Here is a 25,386-nt window from a genome sequence, read left to right on the forward strand (position 1 = left end):
ATGGCTATTGTGTGAATAATGAAATGTAAAGGCAAATATGCATTTTAAATTTAATGATAATATTTATGTAACCAGACCTTCACTTTAACTGTATATTTTTAAGTGAGATTAAACATATGTTAAGATGTTGTAACCGGTCCCAGCCATACCGTTACTTTATTTCTAGTTTTATCAGTGATTTTCAGTTTTGCTTTGATTATATACTGCTTCTTAGTTCTATGAAATCATACCCTACCCTGCTATGCAAAGGCTTTGGTTTTTGACAATGGGGACTAAAACCAGGCCCTTCACTGTAACCTCTGAAAGAAGCCAACCCCTGCTGCGCATTGCCTCCAAGCAAGGGCTAGCCACCTTTATTTTTAACACTTCTTTTTTTTTTTTTTTTTTTTACTTTTTTGGTCTATTTTTGTGGCTGATGACTCCAATGTTGGGTTCCTCGACCCATTGAGAACTCTTGATCCATGTTGGGTCCCATTTAGGCTCAAGGGACTTGAATGGGGTCTAGAAACATGAGAGAGGGACCAAGTAAGGGTCCAAAAGTCTTGCCATGTGGTGCAGTGACCCCCACTCGGTGCAAAGTGTGGAGTTCTGCAAAACTCTGCAAAGTGACATGGAGTGGAGTAAGCTCCCTTGCGCAGCTTGTCAATTTTAAGTTGTCAAGCACCAGTGAGAAAAACAGCACACTACACCTCCTCCCGGCAAGAAATCTCAACGGGGGCGGTAGCGGTAGGTCACAACATCTCGCATTGAGAAATCTGCTGCTCTTATTGAGGAAGCTTCCCCTCAAGCAAAATATCTACCCGAGTGGCAGAAAAAAGCAGCTCCGTCTGGCACTATGCATAATTCCGTTTGCAGTGATTTTACAATGCAGGACAAACTCCTGGTGCTATAAATCAGTGCGAGCAGCACGACTGGCCACTCTCTGCTGCTCGTGGAACTTCTTGCAGCGCAGCAGAGTTTCCACAGCACTATGCAGAGATTCATGGAGTAGAAATCCTCCCAGGCCTAATTCTGTGTCTACAAACCTTGTAGAAAAATTTACTTTATTTTGAAAAGAATGAAAACCTTGAAGGTGTCCCTATGGTCCCCACTTCCAGCCGGAGCCAGAAGGTCAATACATTCTTCCCCATCTCCCATATGGATCATTGACTTTTATTTTTCGGCACACGTGGACAAAGCTTTGCATCTGGTAATGGTTGCTACATCATATGTATCTCCATTGTGAATAGTCAACCAGAGTCTTCAGGTAAACAGGCCATGCTTTGTGTCCATGGGTCTGAAATGGAAACATTGAAAAAGCCACTTTGTAAAATCAAATTCATTTTTGTTTTTTGTTAAAATATAGGTTTGTGGATAGAGTACAAATCTGGGATGTAAAGGGTTGTGCATACTGATGAGAGAACTGTTTATGACAGCTGATACGTGGCTCTTGTGGCTGTGAAAAGCTGTACCCAATGCATGACCTTTCCTTGTATTGGTTTGGTGGTGGCCCTCACTTGTGTGCTAAGAAGAAGATACTTACCGTATCACAGTGCATCTTTTTCCTTCAACCTCTCCTTTTTATACATTTTTTAGTCTCCTCAGAATTATAGGGTGAAAGTACGCCATTTCCATTACAAAGTTAGAATGCAATTACTTCCTGTGCATAGAGTTAGGGTTAGCATTTCCTTTTCCTATCAGAAGAGATGCAGCCAGAGACTTGTTGTGGCTCAGTTTTTAGAGGTCAGTCGTCATCATGATTTTCGCTCACTGCACTGTATTCCCTTATTTTTGCTATATGCATTATTTTGTATCCTTAATTCTTGAGTCAAAACATATTTACTACTACATTTTTCTTGTGCTTCTCATAATCGATGTTTTCCCTGCAATTATATGTTTTCCTCTTTTTAGGTTGCCTGCTTATCATCTCTTCATTTGTTATCACAGTGAGTTTGAGGGATAGTGGTAAGAAAGAGGAAAGACGTCACCCCCATAGCCCTCTCCAAGGAAGAAGGAGAAGTTAAGAGACATGCAACCTTCAATTAAAAGAAATATTCCATTTTGTAATATGGCCTTCATCAACATAATGGAAACTCTCACTCTTCTCTCTGCAGAGTTTTACCATTATCAGAGCTGCTACAATTATGCTGTATGGAGGACTAAATTATATAGCATGTTTATCCAAATTTGGGGGCCGATTAGGATCGCGGTGAATCCGCTTCCTCCGGGCCGGCGGAAGCCACCGCCGGCCCGGAGGATGCGGATTCACCGCTGCGGAGGCTCCAAAGACCCACCACCAGATTAGGATGGCTGTTGGGTCAGGAAGACCGTCTGCCGCTTGTCCGCCGCGGTCGCATTCCGGCCGCGGCGGAAAAGCTCTGATATGGTGGCGGTGTCTATCAGACACCGCCAGCCATATTAGGATGGGGCCGAAGACATGCTTTTCCGCGGGGGCTTTTCCGCCGTGGAAAAGCATGTGGTCTTTCGTTTTTGGGGGCTCGTTGCGATCCCCCAGGGTGTTGGGGGCTGGGGGGTGCACATGGGGGGTACCAATGGTACCCCCCTGCATATGCATGCACAAAGTGGCAGGCACCGCGCGGTGCCTGCCGCTATGTGCATGCATATGCAAAGCATGCACTTTTAACCTTGCGGCGGGCGCTGCATCAAGCAGCACCCGCCGCAATGTTAAACATAGGGTATGTGACTGCCAGGGTGGCGGAAAAGCTCTGATATGGTGGCGGTGTCTATCAGACACCGCCAGCCATATTAGGATGGGGCAGAAGACATGCTTTTCCGCGGGGGCTTTTCCGCCGTGGAAAAGCATGTGGTCTTTCATTTTTGGGGGCTCGTTGCGAGCCCCCAGGGTGTTGGGGGGTGCACATGGGGCATGCACAAAGCGGCAGGCACCGCGCGGTGCCTGCCGTTATGTGCATGCATATGCAAAGCATGCACTTTTAACCTTGCGGCGGGCGCTGCTTCAAGCAGCACCCGCCGCAATGTTAAACATAGGGTATGTGACTGCCAGGGTGGCGGTCACATCCTAATCTGCATGGAGGGAACGCCGCAGCCCCTGCGGACGTTCCCTCCACCTCGGGGTGGCGGACGGACGCAGGTCCGTCCACCATCCTAATAGGCCCCTATGTGTCCAAAACTGCAAATGATGTAGCACATTCTCAGTCAGTATTGTTTTCATCCCTTTTAACTAGAAACAATGTTTGTGAAATATGTAAATTATCCTAATAATGTGGCAAATTACATAGCAAATGTGCTCCATCCACAAATATGCAGTGTTGAACCTTTCCCTTTTTGCAGGGTTATTTCCAAACATTTTGCCTCCCTCCTGGTTTTTTTCTGACCTTTTTTTGCTAGCTTTAGGACGTTGGGCAATTAACCACTGCTATTCAGTGCTAAAGTGCTTATGTTCTCTCCTTTAAACATGGTATGATCAATTTGCACCTCTTTATTAACTTACCATTGGTTACAGAAAATTGTTTGTACCTATAATAGCCAAATTCAGCAACATATTCTTTTTAGAACCATTTGGTCACTCAGCAAACACACATATACATATGATGTGGGTCAATGTACCATCCTTTTACACAAAAAAGGCATGGCATGTGAATAAATGTGTTTCACGTGTTTATGTATCTTAACTTCAGACACCACCCATAGTGCATACTACATTATGCGACTGACAAATAATCCACATTAATGACAACTTTACATAGATATCACATTACAAGGATATATACACAATGTACATCATTACTGCATGGTGAAATATAATGACTTTACATTTATGTGTCCAACAGATATATTCACATTCAGGATTCATTGTGAAAAAGTGTCCAATAATAACCAATGAAGGTTACCTATCTCCAACGTCTGGAAACATACCATAGCCCTCAGAAATCCGGTCCAAATGGCCCTTAGCAGTGAGAGTTCATTCTAATGGTCCTAGAGGCATCGATACACCATTCACTTATGTTTGAGTAGTTTATCTCAAAGAATAAGGTTCAATATACTTCAATACATTATTTTGATCCCTGCCCGTATCACTTCAACTGCATCACTCACCATTGTGACAGACACTTTTAGAAAGTGGGCATTTCTATATGCTTATGACTCTTTGTGGTTTGTAGCCTGACTCAGATCCACATCTATGGCAGAGTGCATACAGTCACACCACAGGAAAGGCTGGGTGTGACAAGAGAGGCATCTTCATACAGCTAGTCTTCCTGGGCTGGGAGTGAGGGAGGTGGAGGCACACTTAAATGTATATAGGTTGTATCCTGCCTTCACACAATGGGCTTGCTTATCCCTTACTGTACATCTGAAACCAGGGCTGGGGTTGACAAGAGGTGTTCTTCACTTTAAAGTTTATTTTGAAGTGCCCCTAGATCATATACATTTTGAGTATAAGTACAGGGGCTCTGACCCCATGTTTTTGAGAGTACGTTTGGAACTGTGACTGACACTCTGTCAGAAGGACTGCCTGCATGGCACAGAGGACTCAATGGAGTGCTTTTCTGCTTGTTTCCCTGATGCCAGCTGCACCCTGACTTTGCATCACCTTAGGGCACAGCATTGATGTGAGGAGGAACCACCATCCCTGCCTTCTACTTGCCTAGAAGTGCTGGCCTGCTTTTCTGCTGCTCACTGCATGTGCCTCCTCACAGTGTTCTTCCAGGGCTTGGGTGCCTACCCTGTGCTTTCAGAAATCCAGCACATGATAAGTGCTTCAATCTGCAGCTTGTGCCTGGAAAAAGCATGTGATGAGTGCTTCGGTTTCAGTACCAGCACGGGTCAGCACAGATATCACTTCTTGTACTTTGACGCAGCATGTGAGGAGCGCTGCCTGACACTCCACGTTTTGCTTGTGAAGTCAACCTGTGGCTGACCAACATGGAGTCACCCAACATTCCATTGCTCCATGCTGCTCAAGACTGAGTGCGTGGTGCAGAAAGAGAGTGAGTGCCTCCCCGGTGGTCATCGTGCGGTCTGTGGCTCCCGCTGCACTCGCAGTGTGTGTCTAGCCCTCATTACTTTACCCCCTGCATATGTTTCTGCAGCAGGGAGGTTCTAATTTGAGGACTTACTTTCTGAGTAGGCGGGGCCCCAAGCTAAAGCTTCCATCAGGTGTAACACTGCACCGGAGAGAGCTGAGTGGTCAGGAAGCCGTGCCTTTCCATAAAGGTTCTGCGCTTTTGGTACAACCAGTAGGATTGGGCCACATGACAATCTGCAAAATTAATGGTAGCCACGCTACGCTTGAGGGTGGGTAAAACGTAACTCTGCCTTGGTGATTATCTGCTGTGCATGAAGGACTTAGGGAGCATTGCTTTTTTCCCTGCTCCGAGGTTAGTGACGTCCTCCTACTTGATTCTGGCCGGATTCGTGGGGATATTACACACATTACCGGGAAGAAGTTAATAGGAGCGCAGCTAATCCTGTGTAACCATTATGGTATACTCTCTCATATCTGCATTACTGCAAGGTTCTATATTACCGTACAGGTTCTGACAGAAGCACAAGTGCTTCTGTACCCACTGTGTTCATGAATCCAAAGCTGTATCTTATGAATGATATGCTACTGGTGATTCATGGTGGCATGTGTTAACTGAAGGTGTTGGTCATAATCAGATTTGCATTTCAGGCTCTGATATTCCAATATACATCATTTTGATTCTTGCCCTGTCAGGATAATGAGTAATATGTCAGTGATTATATGATATTCACTGTATCTATGATTTATGGTGTTTGGTCTGTGTTTTATGTCCAATGTATGATATCTTTATATAATATTTTGTAGAGTTTATTTTGTGGTGTATCTATTGGGTTACTGGTGTGAGTGTGTTGTGCAAATGCTTTGCAAATTCCCTCTGGGATGAGCCTGACTGCTCTGGCAAAGCTACCAAGGTCTTGAGCAGGGGTTATCTTGGATGTGTATCTTCCTTACCTAGACTATAGTGATGCGTTCTGCCTGGCTTCATATCCTAGCTAACCAGAAGCCCAATTTCTAACATGCAGTAAAGGGTTCAGCTACAGAATTACAAAAATCCTCTGGCCCTCTACATGGTTTATCAACAATTTATTCATAAACAGCAAAACATTTTGAAACATTCTAATTCCATCTAGAGACCACTGTTAGATGCACTTTGATGAAAATGGATTTTTGAAGCTAACTGCTCCAAAAGAAAATTGTTGAATATGAAATACCTAATGGCTAACATGTAATATGTTCCTCCTGACCCATGGTTTGAGATGTGACCGGAACCCCTCATGGCAATATTAGGCAAACTTGCACTGCTTCTGTCTGAGGTGCACCTGTATTGATTAATGAAGCTTAGTGAAAAAAATGTGCTTTAATTTCAAATATCATAGCTCGGACATAGGGAGCAAGGTTTCCGATTTCTGTTTCGGAGCTGTGCGATCGAACATAATGCACAAACTGAGAGAAATATTGGATTAAGTTAATTCACTTTCCACGGTACAGGCACATAAAACACAAGATTGTCTTTGCCCTGCACATGCAAAGCCCATCATAATACTGCCCCTGTTCGCAAACCAGTATGCGAAAATTGGACCTCAAGGGACTTATTTACGAGCCCACTGCCGGAGCAACACTTTTTTGTGACGCTCCGACAGCGCAGATTACAAAATCATATCTATGAGGCCACGCAAAGCCACTATGCGTGGCTTTGGATGGCCTCATGGATAAAGCAAATCAGCACAAATCACTGTGTTACCTTACTCTGCACTTGGGAGGCATTCGATGGGTGTTGTAGTGGGCTTTTCTATGTAACATGGATTGTGACACTGACCCAGACTTACAAGGCCATGTAAACCTGGGATGCACCAAATCCTTATGTCTCCCGAGGTGAGGTGTAACGAGGAGACGTTTCTTTATTCCTCCTCATCATTTCCTCTTTCTGTGTGTGTTGCATTCTGCAGCACACATAGAAATAGGAAAACACCTTTGCTGGAACTGGCAATTTCTGGTAGGCTGAGGCGATGCTCTAGCCAGGCAGACCTTAACACTCCCATCAGAGGTGGGTGATTACACTCACTGTATAACCTGCTTTCACCCTTACCTAGCTTGGCAATGAGCAGTCAGGCTTATCACCGAGGCAATGTGTAAAGCCTTGGAACAGCCCTGCCACATAATAAATACACTGAGTGTCACAAAAGAGACTTCACACTTGGTGTATGTAAATAAAGCTTATATTCAACATACACATTAAATAACACAACATGAACATCATGTATTTCTGGGCATAAATATTACTAGCAGTACTACAGTCCAATCGTGTTAAAATTGCATCAGTAGTATGCACACTTGGTAAAGATCCGACTTTACTCCCAAGCACCCTTCTGTGTGTAAAACATTGTCAAGCGTAGGCCCACTGAGTCAATCATTATATTTCAATATCACACATTTTTAGGGTGCACCCCAGATCATAAAGATATTAAAAATATGTACATCCAAAGATTAACAATACTTTTAGGCCGTACAATGGGCCGAGGCTGCACAGTTAAAACCAATGTCAAATGTAGTATGCTGTTGGCAAGGAATCAACGTGTAAAGCAACACCGCAGGGTGGTGTAATGAACCCCGGGCAGTCTACAGGGCGTCACTCCCACACACAAACTCACTCAGCAGCGATACGCGTGCAACGGATATCAGGCAGGTTCATATGGAATGTACACGCACACATACACACACAGCACCGTAATGTGGTGCAAACGTTATTCAGCAGGACAATGGATAGAACACTGCAGACCCATTGACCCAAGCCTCCCTCTACCCTCCAGCTCAACCGACTACCCTATGCCCAGGGCTTGGGGATAACCAGCCCTCCCCCAGATACTAGGCTGATCACAGCCAAAGTCACACTTAGTATGAGGCCCTGGGAAGAAGGTGGGGTAGGACTTCTTAGGAAGGAGTCATCAAATGGGGGTTTGGCCACCACATGGGAAGTTCACCCACAGGTTGGGGAGCAGAAATAGGCTGAGGGCGACAGTTAGTCTCTTAAAAGGGTTCCACAATTTGCATTATGATACCCGCTCAGTTTTGCAAAGCACAGGGTGGGGTCACGCAGACTCTTGAAATGCTTCCTAACACTCAGCCCAGGCAATCACTCTCACTACCCAGACTTGATCCAGGCAATACTACCTGGCAACACAATGTCATCAGAGGCCAGGTGAGAAGAGGGCAGTTGACCTGCTGCACTGAGGGCTCAGAAGAGAGCAATTATCGATTGGGAAATGAAGCAGGGGAGCCTCTCTGAAGAAAGAGGCACCCCGTCAGGTACATGTCAATCAGAGTCGCACTTAGGCAATCCAAGCAAAATGTCTGGTGTGCAGTAATACGATTCGCACCAGACAACTCCGGTTTCCCACAATGAGGAATCGCACTCTCAGTACCTACCTGGAAAGTAGGCAGAACGCCTGGTGCGTGTTCATACAGTTCGCACCAGACAGTTCTGGTTATAGAATGAAGAGTTGCAAATTCCTTATCTCCCTGGAACTGAAGAACATTGTTTGGCGCGCGTTGATATGGGTCACACCAGACAGTTCCATTCACACACCGTGAAGAGTTGCAAATTCCATACCTCCCTGGAAATAAGGCACAACACCTGGTGCACGTTGATATGAGTCTCGCCAGACAGTTCCAGATACTCAGACAGATGCAAGTTTAGCAGAATGAAGCACAACTACATATACGTCCTAACCTCCTAACTCCGGAGGGTCACACCCGGTGAATCGGACACCTCATGCGATGGATATGCAGTTGGCGGTGTCGAATGAGAGAGATGCGACACGAGCGAGATGCGACACGAGCAACGTAGTGGGCCATGCTAGATCCCATAACCGGCAAATCCATTCACCGCCAACAAGATGCTGATGCGTCTTTGGGTCCTTACGATGCAGGGGCCACACACCTTAGATCCAGGCACATTTTCTGGGGCTCCACACAAGACAATGAGGTCTCCAGGCACAATTGCAATTCCACGCTCACGCCATGCTACGAGATGGGATCCAGCAGACAATATGGGCACTAAAGAGGGTACTGCTATCCAGGTGTCACAATTAGATGGTGTGGGTCCCTTGTAGGAGATCGTTGATATCCCTGAGACCCCCAAAAGAACAGGGGCAAGCTAACAAGCCCTTGGGGAGCACACTTCAAGATCCCACACAGCAACAGGTAGGCAGCCTAACCACTATACAGAAAGGGCATACTGTCCCTCCCAGTGGCAGAAAACCTCTTGTGCACAACAGCTTCCTCTGGCAGCGTGCACCACCTGGTTCCAGGTTCTACGGTCCCACAAGTATATCACTGCCCTGCTGAAGTATGATACCAGCAGTTATATCGTAGTGTGCCTTTGAACTTGGGGTGGTTCAGAGGGTCTCACTTTGAACCACAAATCTCTCCCCTGAACTTCATTCCTGTCTGTCATGAGGCTAAAGAATGCAGATCTCAATATTAAGTGGGCCATAATCTGGCTCCCAGAGGCCAAGTGTAACAACCTTTCCTCCCAATATGTCCAGCCAGGCTCTCAAATGTTAGAGATCTGCCATTCCAGTTGCATGCCCAAGGTTTATAACTGTCATTGGGTAATGCACAGATGTGCTTCCCCAGCCTCCAGTGAGGACTCAAGCTAAGCAAAAAGGCACACAAAGAGTTTTAGAGCAGAGAAATGCCCACTTTCTAGAAGTGACATTTCTATGGTAGTAATGACAAAACCGCTTTTACAACAGGAAAGCCTTTGTCATTGTGAATCCAATGATAGGAAGCTTCATAAGGATGCTGCATTGCAATTCACTATTGCACTCTGAAGCAATTTCAATTATTCCCCATGTTAGCCTATAGGAAGAGCAAACCTCATAGGTAGTGAAAACACACATGAGTATTACTCACTACATGGGCAAGGAACACACATGTGTATCTGCCTGGCCTTTCAACTTACACTTGCTGCAACCCTTAATACATACCCTAGGGGTGCTCTAGTGGTAGTGAAAGGTCCTCTCTGGATTGGATAGTGATTTAAAGAGGTCAATCTGAGCACAAGTGCAATTGCTCACAAACAGACCTGCAATGGAAGGCTGGACACATGTTTTAAACACCATTGGTGCAACTGCGCGCACACCAGCCTGCAATGGCAGGCTGGAGACATATTTAAAACACCATAGGTGTAAGTGTGCGCACACAGGCCTGCAATGGCAAACTTGTCTACTGTTTCAGAACGTCAGGTAAGCACCACTTCCGAATGTGTGTAGGAAGGGCTTGCACAGTTTCACACTGCATTTACAGTGGGACAGTGCCCAAAGCCCTAAGGACACTACAAGATAATCAACAAAACCATGGAGATGTCCAATGGGAAGAGCTGACCCCCCTAGGTAGGGAAAAGCCATTCTTCACTACCCAGACAGCGAACACGCATGTGTTCCTACCCGGCTACCCACCTACCACATTCTGCATCCCTCAGGACTTACCCTAGGGGTGTCTGGGGATAGTGAAAGACCCACTCAGGGTTGGCTAATGAGTGAGAAAGGCCAACCTGAGCATGATTCATTCTTAACAGGCTCTTCTGGTGGGTGGCACAATCAGTGCTTTGTCCCACTACTAGCCAGTGCAGTGCCTGCCCTGGGTATGTGCTGTACCATTTTACAGGGCACTCACAGGTACAACACCTAAACCAATCAAGTAAGCACCCCATCCTCGCATGTGTAGGAAGAGTGCATGCGCTTTCCCACTACAGTACAGTGGGAAAGTGCCCAGCATCCTATGGCAACGAACAGAGAGTCTGCAAAAAACAGGAGGACAAAAAGAAAAGGTGTTAGGGAAATCCCCTAAGAAAGGCCGGCTCCAACAATCTCTTAAACTTGTTTCTGTGCAGGAAGGTGCCCATCCCTGCACACAATGAATCCTGCTGACAACACAGGCACCCTTGCACCCTTGTGCAAAGATGCCTGCTCTAGGATTAGGCAGCTGAAAGGGTGCCAGTGCACTGAGGAAGGACAGGAGTGCACCATATTGAATAAATACAGTGCATTCCTGCCCGTTCACCTAGGTGTAGGACAGCTGCCCTATGCCAAATGCCCATAAATAAGGACCCAACTTTTTTGCTAATGGGACTTCATTCTGTGATGTAACAGGTGTATTAATCACTCATCTGCTCCCTCCCTAAACCGTGAAGTTCCTTCATTACGTCAAATGGTTGAAAATCTTAGAAAAGGCAAAACAGACAATTCTGCTAAGCATTTCTCACCTATATTCATAAAGCAAACTGTGATTTTTCATAGAAAACCTGCTAATTATTGTATTTTTGTTTTGTGACTTTGGCTGAATTGAAATATTCTTTGATAATGTACACCCTCATGGCCACACGGTCTGTCAATCTGTTAAAGCTAAAAGATAAATCATAGCTAGCAGCATATTCTTTATAGTGCCTGCCGTGCTGCATACTGCTTCACTCCCTTTGTTAGATGTATGATATTGCAGATGAATACCCCAAAAGCAGTTTTATTTGAGAGTAGTACATCCTGTAGGGCTTGATCCTTTGGGCCCAGAGTTTCATGTGGTACTAGTGATTTAACTGTGACATTCCGTGTAGTATGAGCAATAGCCCTTGTTTTCTAGCCATACAGATTAGTACTGGGACTAAATTGGACCAGAGTGTAGGAGGACGGTGGGTGGTTAGCAGGACACATAAAGTTGAAAAGGGAAAAGAGTTATGAACACAAATAGGCCAGAATGAGAGGCTGTGGAGGGCAGTGATCAATGTGACACCAACAAGGGCAGGGGCATTACAGTGGACAGGGAAGAGTGGAATGATGTATGGAAATTATAAACAATGAATAATGTATAATGTTGAGAGGAGAAGTGGTTACTTACCAGCAACAACCACAGAAGGGTGCTGTCCAGTTGCTTAACATAAAATGATGTCCCCCCCCTGCAGAATGTGATAAAGCGCCCCTGAGTTTCCCAAATCTCACAGACAACCATTAGCCTTGGGTTGAATTGGCCCCCCTGCACCCTAGGGGCAGCAATGACTTGTGTTATGCCCTTGGAGCTGCCTGACTCCAAGAGCACCAGCCCCTTCAATGGCAGAGGCATCAAACTTCAGGTGGTAAAGGCTTTGCACCGGATTCACAAAGGCAAACTTACACTTTTGTTTAAGTTTACTACTTTTCGGTATTCAAATTTGAGACTCCATAATTGTTCCCATGTTTTCATCTGCAGTAGTTTGAATAAGCCTTTAGGCATCAAAGTGCCTAGAAGAAATAGTAGCGTGAACTTGGGTATCTTTGTTAGCTGTATTAAGCTTACTTGGATTCTCAAGTCAAGTCAAAAACAGTTTTATATTCGATTTCAAATCTGATAATCATAAAAGCAAGCAGAGTTAAAATACATTTGTGCATTCCTATATACGATATAAAATTCAGCAATACAAACATATAAAAAGATTAAATGTAGGTATTTTAAAAACCTTGAGATGAGATTCACAAATGCATCATATATTATCATATACCAATTTCATCACACTGAGGAGAAAGTTGTTCCTATCCCACTTTGCACCATCCATAATTACAATACAATAAATACAGCAACGGAGCAGGTATTCACAATTAAAATTCAAAGGTAATTTTCAGATACGTTATTCATATTCGTATACCAATTTATCATACAGAGATAGGATTTTCCTTTCTCTTGTGGCACCGCTAATAAATAGAGAGACAGCAGAACAAATAACATCGGACTCAAGGCTTAATAAAAACGTATAGGCTTCCTGATGACCTCGAAAATCCCTTGATTGTATTGCAGAGCACAAAAAATGTTTCCTAAGAGTATGATAAAGTTTAAACAGAGACTCCACTGCACGGGCATCTGGGGAGTCGATTTGACCATACATATCTTTTCGGAATAGCCACAAGACGGTGTGCTATGCCCAGTCGAAACCTTGATAGGTAAAATCTTTCTTGAACATCTGAAAACCATTACACGTTATCCCTGCAGCCCAGGTTGCACAGGTCCATCCAAAAATATCAGTACTGTCACTTTCTGTCTATCCTTAATTTCTCGCATAGCTGCTCGTTTATTCACAGTGATATCTTTAATTAAATTTTTTATAAATATTGAAATGTTGACTGGTTGTTTCATTTTGAAATCTGCATCAATTTTCTGTATTAATCTATCAACCTGAGCCAACCATGGAATTTTCCTGTAGTTATCGAGTGTGAGTTAGTCTGTAATGACTGCTGTGGAGAATTTCGTCCCTGCTTTACTCCAGATATTATACCAGTCAGTTATCACACTATTATATCTTCCGTGTACTTTATATCTAATTCTCTATGGGTAATTATGGTGGGTGTTGTGCGCGGTACACCAAATAGCCTAGCCAGAATTATATTTTCCTGAGTTTGTAATTTAATGTTTCCCCTTGTCCCCCACAGTGTTGATTCAAAAGTAGCTACTGGAATGCATTTACTCTTACAGAGTTTGAACATTTCTTGGATGGGCTTATTTCCCTCTTTCCTGGCAAACCTGAACAAAGACTCACTGGACCTTACAAATTTCAATTTAGCTAATTCCAAATGTGGGTTCCATGAACCAGTGTTAGAAAAAAGAATGCCCAGATAAGTGATTTTATTGACTTCAAGGAGTTTGTGGCCCCTTACAGAATGTATTTTCTTTTTAGGCCTACCACTACCACATACAACAGTATAAGTCTTTGATAGGTTCAGTTTTAAGTCTTTCCATTCCATAAATGCCACAAATCCATTGATCAGTTTTTGAAGGCTATTTGCAGTTCTGGACATTAACACCACATCTTCGGCATAGAGGAGCGCTGGAGTGACAAGGGATCCAACTTTAGGTGTACCAGCATCCAGAGTTTGAAGCTCCTTGTCAATTTAGATAATGTATAAAAAACGAGGGTAGGGGCTGATTGAGCAGGGGTAGCAAAATATTTTTTGTACCCCTTGGAAGTTAGTGACCTCATAACTTTAATGACACTAACTGTTTGAATGCATGAACTAATCAACAAATGCACCTTTATTAAACAGTACACGTGGACAACTTGCTGAAATTGCAAATTCTAATTCATTTGCAAATGTGAAGTAAAATAACGTTAGAAATGTGAGTTGCATAGTAAAATAGAGTAAGTTGCATGATTTGTGTTGCTTAGAAAATTATACTGTGGCAAAGAATGCAGATGGTAAGTAAAATGGCTTTAAGTGTCGCTTCTGCTAGATAATACCTAACACGGGTCTTTAGAATGGTGGGTGGTAAACAAAGGGCTTATTTTATATGTCTAATTTTGATGTGTTTAGTTCTTATATTAGTTTCATGCGGGCCTGTTAGGCCGCGCTTCGAAAATGGCCGTCGGAAATGGATCAGGTTACAGAATGGCCCCCGCGCATGAGTAGAGTGAATGCTCCAGTCACGTGTATGCGGCCTGTGCCCGGAGGCAGAGATATCAAGGCCAGCCTGACCTGCAGCAAGAGTCGTGCCAAGAGCTCATCATGAATGCATGAGGTCGGATAAGAGAATCGAGCTACAGAGGATGCACTAATGTGTGAACATAAGACTTTGTTACAAAATACATTAGCAAGTTAAATTACCTTTGGACATTGTTGATCATGAGAACTACTGTATGCGTTATTGTCTGCAAACCGGTTCGAACAAGGAGGGCAATGAGGTGACCATCACTACCCCTCCAATAGACCAATTAGCTTGATTTCTGTCCCCAAAGATTGCAACCTTTGAGTGAAGTAAGCCAGAGAATAGGGTAAAAGAGAATCTGTCCTTAAGCGGTTGTCATTGCTGTCACTTCACCTATCCTGATGCTGCAAGAGACTCTGTCATTCTGGACATTTGAACTTTGACTGGGGAAAGAACGAGATCATTGCAGGAGTTGCTTCAGAAGGAGATTGCATCCGAGGAGGTTAGCGGGACAGTCAGTCAGTTTTGGGAATCCTATCTTATGACCTGCGGTTCATCCTTCTTTCTGGGTGAACCATTCTAGTCATCGCCCTATGGCCAAGGGTAATATATATTTTTCATTTCTATTCTCAAAAATTATGCTTGAATTCTGATTAAATATATTAAATGTATTTTGCCTAATAAAGAACTTTATTTATCTGCTTAAAGAATTTAGATAAAATGTATATGCTAACTCTAAATGAGTCAGTGGTTCTTTAAAATAAAATTGTGATTTATAAATGTTAAAGGTATTAATTGTGATTGAGCTGGACTTAATCGCCATCAACTGATTCTACTAGTTGGCCCATCAACTAAATAGTGGAGTACTTTGATGTTTGAAACTGACAGGATCCTAAGTTAATGTATATAATGTGTAGGCTATAATAGCTGTCATTTAACAAAGTACTCTGTTTGACCAGCAGCTTATTTCCTTAGCGTTTGATCCCGAAAATTGAGTGAATGTATGTATGCGGTGTTATGGGCCCCACCGACATAGAATTTTAAATGCTTACGGTTGTGTAGATAATTTTCTGGTTTAGTGTCATAAGGAAAGATTTATTTTAACAGTGCTGGATCAGGCCCATCATGCACCCCTGTCGAATCCCTCTTTTAACACTAAACATTGTTAAACATCCTCCCCCTACCCAAATCTAACGTGTGAAGTCATTGATGAATACATTTGAGATAGGTGGGCCACTATATCTATTGGGCAACCCATATTAACCCCTTCCGTGCTCCCGTCGGCCGTTGGCCGGCGAGGCACTTCCTCCCTGGTGCTGCGAACGACCGTTGGCCGTCGCAGCCCCGCCCACCCTTCAGAAAGCCCGCACCGAGGCAGAATTGCTGCCACGGTTAAGGCGTTAATCAAAGTTTTTCATAAGATTGTGTGGTTCACCAAATCGAAAGCGCTAGAGAAATCAGCAAAGCAGAGATAAACAGATCCCTGCTTTGCTAATGTACATTTACTGACAATAAAATGCAAATTTAAGCATTGCTCAATAGTTCCAACATCATTTCTAAGTCCAGGAAGGATATTGGACGATAACACCTAGGTTCCCCCCTGTCTCCCTTTTTAAAAATAGGGACAATATTTGAATCGGTCCAGGCTTCTTGAATAAACCCTCTGGCCACAGCTTTAAAAACGTTTGTAAGGATCGGTGGCCATAGTTCAATCTGGTCCTTAAACACGTCACCTAGAACCCGATCAGGGCCTGGTGCTTTCAAGGAAGTAGATTTTCTAATGGCTACACTAACCTTGCCAATAGTGATAGTTTGTAAAAGTGTTAAAGCTGGACACATTATATTACTCTGTGATACTACCGGGTTGTTTTTGCAGGAAAATACTCCTCCAAAGAGTTCCTCCCAGGTCGATGGGACGACAAGGACTTCGACTTTTGGGCCTGCTCCTTCTGATAGGAAACGGGATTGTATCATTTTCCAAAAAATCCTATCCTCCAATTGCGCACCTGTTGCCCGTTTGTGGTCGCGTTGGTTGCTGCTGTTCTTTTCTGGACCATCTACCCCTCGCCGGACCCGCTCCGCGGGTCCCGCATCGCTGCTTGGCCACAGGAGTACGCCGGGGGAAAGTGTTTTGAGACTCAGGGCGCTGGTCAGACTTGCAGGGCTGCGAGCAGTGTGGTCAGGGACTCCATATCCCAGGAGTCCCTGATAGCCCGGCTGAGAACACCTGGGCCGCTCTCCCTGCAAGCTCCGCCCCCTCACCAATTACCCTCCCTATATACCAACGCTTACTCCTCGCTGCGCGGGAGCGCGCCGGGAGAAGCCCGGGACAAGGGCGGGACCGTCTGTGGCCGTCCGGGGCCGCAGGAGGCCGGGCTGGGCCACCCCCCTTATTGCTGACTCATTGTATCTTCTCTAGTAAGTGACATTTTGGTTGAGATTGATGATGACTATGGCAATGTCTACATCGATAAGTTCTGTTTCCAGTCACTTGATAACTCCCCCGGTTGAGACTGGTCCACCAGCAATTGGCCCCCTAGACAAATTCTTTCTTAGCCGTTCATTGTCAATTGACAAGGAGTTATCACTGGCAGAGAGGCGCGCAGAGCGTAGATTGTCTATAGAATTACTTAAGAATTCTGTGGACAAGCTCCCAAATCTAGCGTACCCCACCCTGGTGACCCCTTTGTCATCATTGAACCTCCCTGCTGCAACTGAATACTTTGAGGGCCAAGCTCAAACAATAAATAAGGATGTTGCAACAGAATTGAATAATTCTTGTGGGAGTAATACTCAATCTATATTGCTCCCTGATTCTGGTGCTCAGGCCATATCGGCCCAACCTAAGCTGGGGTCTAAAAGGAAAAGATCAGCCCCAGCAAGGAGATGTAAAATGGCGGCCAAACCACCTCAAAAGCACAGGAAGCTACACAAACTTGTGAACACTGGAGAGGTTGTCACTGAAGAAACTCAGAGTGTAGAAAGTGTTTTACACACCAATCTTGCCCTTTCGGCCAGTCAAGACACAGAAGACAATTCTTGTACTGACTCCACTGTACCAAATAATGAAAATGTGTTATCACTTGTAAATGTACTCCCTGAGTTGGAAAAACTACTTAGATCTTTGCTTAACCCTATTGAGGATAGAATTGACAAGCTCGCAGAAAGGCTAAATCATTTCGAGCAGTCAACATTAGACAATTTCTATTCCACAAAATCGCTGATTAAAGCGAATGCTGGGGTGGATGCAAGAATAAATTCTCAGGTCCTTAATAATCCTGCTACCCAGGAAAAGGGAAGAAGGCCCCAAAATAATTCTCCTTTACCCCCCAAGCAAAGCAAATCCACAGTCAAAGCAACTACAAAACCCACAGAAAAATCTGACAGATTGAAAGTCGGCTCTGTTTTAACTCAGCCGACTATTATACACCCTATACAGTCCTCAACTCAGCAGGTACTAAATCCCCCAACTACTAAGAGTGCAGAGGCTACAGCTTGTCCCCAAGTGGACAAAGCACTAACAATTGCAGAAGTAACTAATAACATGCAGGTAGCCTCAAACATTCCGGTGGGAGGGAACAGGGCCAACGTTCGTCTTGTGGTAGATAAAATTCTAGTACCGATCCAACTAAATAATAAACAACAGGCGTTGAAGCCCGCCTCCCAACCCGTCCCCCAAGTTCCTAAATCAATCCCACCACCCTTGGTAAAGCCACCTTACAGAAAACCCCCGATTAATCTCACTCCAGATTCCTTCCCCTATGTAGCAGTCCTTATAAATGTACCATCATTACCGTCAGGGCAGAGAGAAACTTTCCAGACGCTTAAAAACAAGATCATGCACTGGTTAAAGGAAAATCGTCCTCTGCCTGGTGATATCGACGGGTTAATCATAGGGGTAAGGAGAATAGACTGGATGGGATACACACCGAAAACCTTGGGTGGGGACTGTATAGTGGTTAATTTCCAAGACCCAAGGGTGGCGGGATGGATAACCAGGCAGGGATGGGGAACAAACAAGGGAGGTATTGGAATTGTGGACCTTACCTTTTTTGACCCCCGATCAGCTAGCGTAACAACTAGCTTGCTCAGCGAACCCCTAATCCCCCCTACTGTATCATGGCCAGTCAATTCTCTACTACCTCCTTTAGTTGGTCACAACCATAATACATATATAAATCACAACTCTTATGTAGGATGGCAGGACCCTGAACGGGGATATTGATAAATCAGCACAGTTAGGAAGCGGGAGAGTTATAACGAGCCAAAAGGGGTTTGGGACGTTAATGTTGATATCACAATTGCAAACGAAACGGCCAATAATATGGAGACGGGGAGTTTGGTTGAAGAAGGTGGTTCTAGACTAGAAATTTTAAACACCAATGTAATGGTACCGCCGTCAAAGATTGTTAACACGATTGTAGATCGCATGGATGTTCGGGAAAGGCAGATCAATTCTATTGAAAGTCCAATGCCATCTCTAGCATTCCTTAAAACCAACACCTTTGATGGTTCTGTGGCTAGCATCGGTACACTTCTATCCTGGAATGTTGCGGAGTTGGGCAGCAAGATGGATTCCCAATCCTGGGTGAATTTTATAAGTGGGTATGATATCTGCTGTCTTCAAGAAACCTGGGCTTGTGATTCCCTTTTTTGTTTTGGTTATCTAAACTATTGTATACTAGCCCAAAAAGGTGGAAGAGGGCGGCCAAAGGGAGGCCTCACTGTATGGGTTAAACAAGATTTGCATATTAACATCAAAATGTTGGACCTGGGAAGTAGTGATTTACAATTACTAAGAATCTCTACAGGCAAGGGTCCCCCAATAGATTTGTATAATGTCTATGCGAGAGGTAACAATGTAACTAACACACCTACCATAGAGCTGTTATCTGCTGCCATAGAGGCCACGTCTCAAGAAAGTATGTTGATAATAGCAGGAGACCTCAACAGGACTTTTGAACCCTTGGATTGTACAAACGATCCCTTAGGGAGCGAAGAGGATAATCTCTGGGGAGTACCCTCTCTATGTTTAAAGCCTGTTAAGAGATGGACAAAAGAGATTTTATTACTGAATGGTATTTGTATGGAACACGGTTTAAGAGCACTCAACGGGAGGACACTAGGGGACAAGGAGGGCGGGTATACTTTTGATAACGGTATCAGCAGGAGCAGAATTGACTACATATTGTGTAGTCTCCAGCTGTGGAAGGGGGTTGTCGACATGACCATTAGGCCCAGGGTTGAAAGTGATCACAACCCCCTCTGTGTGACTCATAGGTGGTGGAATGCAGGTGTGGGAAACTCTTCCGAAACTAATGATGATATCCCGGTCATGAGTAACGATGAACGCAGGTTAAAATGGCCAAAAGTACTGGCAAATGAGGCTACTATGACCTATATTAATAATGTGGTCGATAGTGCAATCTCTGCGATGGAAGCAGCGGCCCCAGTGGTACCAGGAGATAGTGGTATCACGGAAATCCACAACAAGTTATTTTCCCTCCTAAGACCATGCTTCTTCACCAAAAATAGGAAAGGGAAGAAAGCTAAAGAGGTGGGAAGGTGGTTTGATAGTCAATGTAGATTGGCACGACTTGAACTGGGACAAGCCATAAGGAATAGGGACCGTGATGCAGTAACAGAGAATAGGAAACTGTATAAAAGGGCCATCCATCTAGCTAAAAAGAAATGGGATGAAGACCATTGGGCCGAATTAAAAGAGGCCTCGGGTAACAAAGACTCCAGGACATTTTGGGAAATCATTAAGTGGGGTAGAGGAGCTGGCCCCGCGAAGCCAGATAACAACGTAGCAGAAGATGCTTGGGTCGATTATTTTAGACCACAGTATGCTAATGTTAATCATCCTGTGGTGGTGGGCAGTATAATACCTGTTTACGCAACTGACAATCTGTTTTCTCTTAGAGAAGCGGAAATTGCCATTAGCACCGCGAAATGTGGGAGGGCGCCAGGACCAGATGGGATTCCCCCTGACATCTTTAAATACGATGTGACTAGATGGGCGAGGTACACCTTCCTCGTAGCAAATGCCCTAGCGAAGGGGGAAGTGGTCCCAGACCTCTGGAAAGGCGCAACCATTATCCCCATACATAAGAAGGGTGACCGTTCACTGCCTGCTAATTATAGGCCTATAAGCTTAATAGCTACTATGCAGAAGGTAGTTGGGAGAATGGTAACAAATCAGCTTATGGACTGGGTTGATGACAACAACGCCCTTTCCCCATACCAAGCTGGATTTAGGCGAGCAACCAGTACCATTGACCAGGTCTTCCGGTTCACCATATTGCGGTGGAAGACTGTTGTACTGGGAAGGGGCTGCCTGTACGTCGTGTTTGTCGACCTGCGGGCGGCATTCGACCTAGTCCCCCGGTGTAAGCTATGGTTGGTTCTGCAAAAGATGGGGATTCCTGCAGACCTGCTTACATTAATCATGCGACTGCACGAGTCCAACTTTGCAAGAGTCCAGTGGGGTGGAAGCGGGGAGACAACTATGGACTTCCCAGTTGAAAGGGTCGTCCGGCAGGGCTGTTCCATGGCCCCTTTACTGTTCTCGTTATTTATTAACGGGATTGTTGAGAGAATGTTGAAGGCTAGTGTAGACGCCCCATCGTTAGCGGACACCAGGGTTCCGATCCTGATGTTCGCTGACGACACTCTTATCTTATCTAAGACCCCTATGGGGCTGCAACGTGCATTAAACATTTTCGATGCTTTTTGCGCTGAACATGGCCTAGAGGTGAACGTGGGAAAAACAAAATTAATGGCCTTTTCCCCAGGTCGTAGGAACTACCCCAAAGTAACCTTAAATAATAGCAGGCTAGATACTGTTGCAGAATTCACGTACTTGGGGGTACAGATCGCAGAGGGCACTGGCTGGGCGCATCATGTGGATAAAGTGGTCCTTAAACATCAGCAGCTCTCAGGTGCCCTAAGGGGCGAACACCGTAAATCTAAGACAAAGCCTATAAAACCCGCACTTATGGTGTATGACGCGAAGGTCTTGGGTGCCACATTATATGGCGCAGAGTTATGGGCCTGGGATAGTATTGCGGCACTGCAGACTTCTGAGAACAAGTTTTTGCGAGGGATCACAGGACTTCCACAGAGCACCCCCTTAACCCCATTGTTTCTGGAACTGGGTAGGCGTTCTATTATAGACAGAGCCCGATTGCGCCCAGTCCTTTACTGGAGACGCCTCTGGACGACTCCAGAAATAAGACAATACGCGGAGGGTTTTCTATGGATAATCCAGGAAGATACCTTCCACAAGATAAAATGGCTAAAACATCTGAAGTCTATGCTAGTTAATCTAGGGTTTTCAAATCTTTGGAACAATCCTGTGGGAGAGATCTTCCCTAGCAAGGAAGACCTAAAAAAACAGTATTGGGATTGGGTGGGTGTCAAATTGCTGATAGACACCAGGGCCGACTCTATGTCTGGTCGTTTCCTGGAGACAAAAATCTTTCCTGCCCTAGAAAACTACTGGGATAACATCACGGTACCAATGGACAGGAAACTGGTCTTTCAGTTAAGATCTGGATCTATCCCCCTGAAGAAAATGACAGCTGGCTGGAATAGATCGACCAATAACTTATGTCCAGCATGTGAAAATGCCGAAGAGAGCATAGGCCATTTCCTATTTGTATGTCAAGCTTACATAAAACCGAGGACAAAATGGCTCATGCCGGTATGTAAAAACCTGGGGACACGCGATAGCACTGTGGCTTTAAGAATCTTATGTACAACAACTCAGGATTCGATAGTCATAGGGGTGGCCAAATATCTGGGCTGGGCCTGGGCAATTAGACGACGGGCTCTGGGGGAAATTAGGTAATTAGGTATTTCTTTTAATAATGGTTAATGTAATATATTTGTTACACTAATGGTTTTTTGTATACAACATTGTATGAGCTGCACTTTATGTTTAATGAATTTTTTATTGTTATCATGTATTATTGTGTAACTGTTTTAAATTCCATGTGCTTTTATGAGAATTGTCTCGAATAAAGCTTATACAACAACAAAAAATCCTACTGTCTTTAGTGCATGCTGCTGGACGTAAGTTTGCCCAAGTTTGGTTCCTCAATTCATTTTTGAGGTGGGTAATGGCATGTTTGTATGCTTTCCTTAGAGTCCTGACTTCCTCTGTCTCTTGGTACTGTTTTCAAAGCCCTATTTAATTTGTTATTTGCCTGAGTGCAGTGATGATTGAAAAACCCTGTGCATTGTGATTTCTTGTGGAAATTTGCCTTCTTCAAAATTCCAGCTATAGTTGTTGTGATCCTACTAAAAGCTAACAACAATTTACCTGGTTCCAGTTCTAATTCAGTGCAAACATTACATTAATCTAAATTACTTTTGACCAACTACTCCAAGAATACTAAAACATTGACCCCTGACCATTTCAAACTAATACCATTCTTTTTTCGATCTCAACTGGGGTAGGCATCTCACATGTCTCCCGTTGCTGGGTTGGCAAATCCATTGGAAGAGTGAGTGGAAAGTGGTTGCTATAACAAACTATACCAATAGTTAGTGTTCTAGATTGGCTCTAGCTATTGCAGGACATAAGGATATGATCAATATTTGAGAAGCCTCTGGTCCCACATTAGTTGGTAACAAAGTGCCCCCATTATGTCTGAAAACACTTCTCTTTTACTAATATAGCTGGTGGCCTTCCTGTCTCAACCGCCCTCAGCGCTACGAGGCCTCCGGGTAGTAATGCGCTTTATAAATCCCAATTTCATTTCATTTCATTTCATTTTGATTAATGATCTCCATATTATATTGGCATAACATCTTATTTAGGCTGTCCCCATATTTGTTGCCGGGAAAATTACCTACATCATTTCCATTTGGGTCTATATGCCCACAAATATTACTAAATGAGTGTGTACGAAGAGCAATATTAAAATCACCTACTCAAATAAGGGTCCACTCTCCTTCAATTTGTTTTGTGAATTTATCTAGTTCATTATCTAGTGACATTACCACCTCAGTACTCTTTGTAATGAACATATTATTATAAAAGTTAGTTAAAACAATGGAAAATCTTGGATTTGGCTTAAATAAAACCAGTTGAAAGAACGGGGAATCAACAAAAGTTTTTTTTAACAGATACAGAGTCTGTGGTTGAGACAAGAACGGACAGCCTCCCTTTAGCACGACCATGTATTGATGGAATAGCTGGGGTGTTTATGGCAATGTATCCATTTATTGTATAGTCCTCAATATGCCAAGTCTTTTGGAAGCATAATAAGTCAGTTGTGCGTATATGATTACACCAGTCTATATTCGCCAATTTGCTTTGAACGCCCGCTATGTTCCATGATTTAAGAGAAAAATGCTTTTTATTGCCGGTTTCCTGGGGGCGCATTATTCTATTTGCTTCAACATCACAGGGAGTAACTTCCATAACATTTTGTCCTGTTTTGTGCACAATAACCCTTTCATTTTGGTTGTCTGCCTTCAGGGGTGTAGCACCATTTTGTTCTATTTCATGCAGAATAATGAATAATTCTTCTATGCAATTCATCTACCTCCTGGTTAACTGAACTATCATCGTCATTATTACTCTGGTGCATGTTATGACGTCAGTCCTGATCGTCTAGGCACAGAAAAGGTGCAAATCTATTCAATGATTTGAGCAGGGCATTTGGTCCGGGGTTACTTTGTCTAGCCACCGTTTTCTGCGCCTGTGGCCTCCATCGGGGCTCTTGTGGTTCATAGAAATATGCAAGAGGAACAGCTGTTATCATTTCACCTTGGTGTTCAGGAAATTTCCGTCTTTGCTGTAGATGAAAAAGGAGTGCTTGTACCAAGGCAGGATTACGAAAATTGATAATGACACAGTGGCCAATTTCTTGTTTCTGGCTTGGGCCCACCCATTTACTCTCCTTACCATAATGATCTCAGTCTGTATTATATTTGCGTGCAATTTGTAGGATGACAGCCAGTGTACCACTTTGTATTTTAATCTGTCCCAGCTTTCTTTATATCTAGGTTCAGGCTTGAGTACATCTTTTAGCACTATTACATAGGGTGCAGCATCAGGAAGAAGATGGAGTCTAACTTGGTCGTCCTGAGCTGGTCCTGTTTGCAAATTTCCACCCTCCATGTTTTCCTATGTAGTTACTTTGACCACGTTCTCCCTATTTATCCCCCTTTCATATCTAGGCCTCTATGGCAGAGTTAAATTACTCAATCTAATTTTGGGATTAATAGTGAGATTTGATACAGAAAGAGCAGAGGAACAGGCAATTCTGATTTGTTTGTTCTGTGGTTTAAATGATTTAAAAATGTCCTCTTGTGTTTTATTCACTGGCGCCAAAACATCCTTGCACTCCCTGCAATATGATTCAAGAGCGGCTACTTTGTCTTTGATATCCCTCAAGTCTAGTAAAGTTTTTTGTTCAAAATTATCAATTTCGAAAATAGTTTTTCCACCATGTTTTTGAGGCTATGGGTCTTTGAATCTAAAACTTTTCCAGAGTTGTTATCGTTTTCTTTAGTTTTAGGCAATCGAGAGCTAGTGGTTTTACGATTATTTTTTCGAAACCTTTTCATTAATGGGGGATTTGCCATGGGGTTTACTTCTTTTTAATAGTGAAGAAGTAGGTTCAAACATGTCAGTACGGCCCTGAATTTCAGGGGGCATATTTAATACACATGGATTTTCATCATGTTGCCTCCAGCAGATAAATTGGGGCTTTTTGGATCGTGTACTGTGGAGCATACTAGGGCTGTATTTGTAGCTCGCTTTACTGCCACTAACTGCTCCTCCGTGCTAAGGATCTCATCTTCTATTAGTCCCACTGCCTCCGTTAAGTAGTTTGTGATGGAGTTTTTGACACTGCCATAATGTGATTTATTCCGTTGGTATATGGCAATTTCCTTTTTCCCATGCTTTTTATGATCCTTTATCTATGTAATGGCTG

This window comes from Lissotriton helveticus, chromosome 4_1, assembly GCF_964261635.1.
Source record: "Lissotriton helveticus chromosome 4_1, aLisHel1.1, whole genome shotgun sequence".
Taxonomy (NCBI): Eukaryota; Metazoa; Chordata; class Amphibia; order Caudata; family Salamandridae; genus Lissotriton; species Lissotriton helveticus.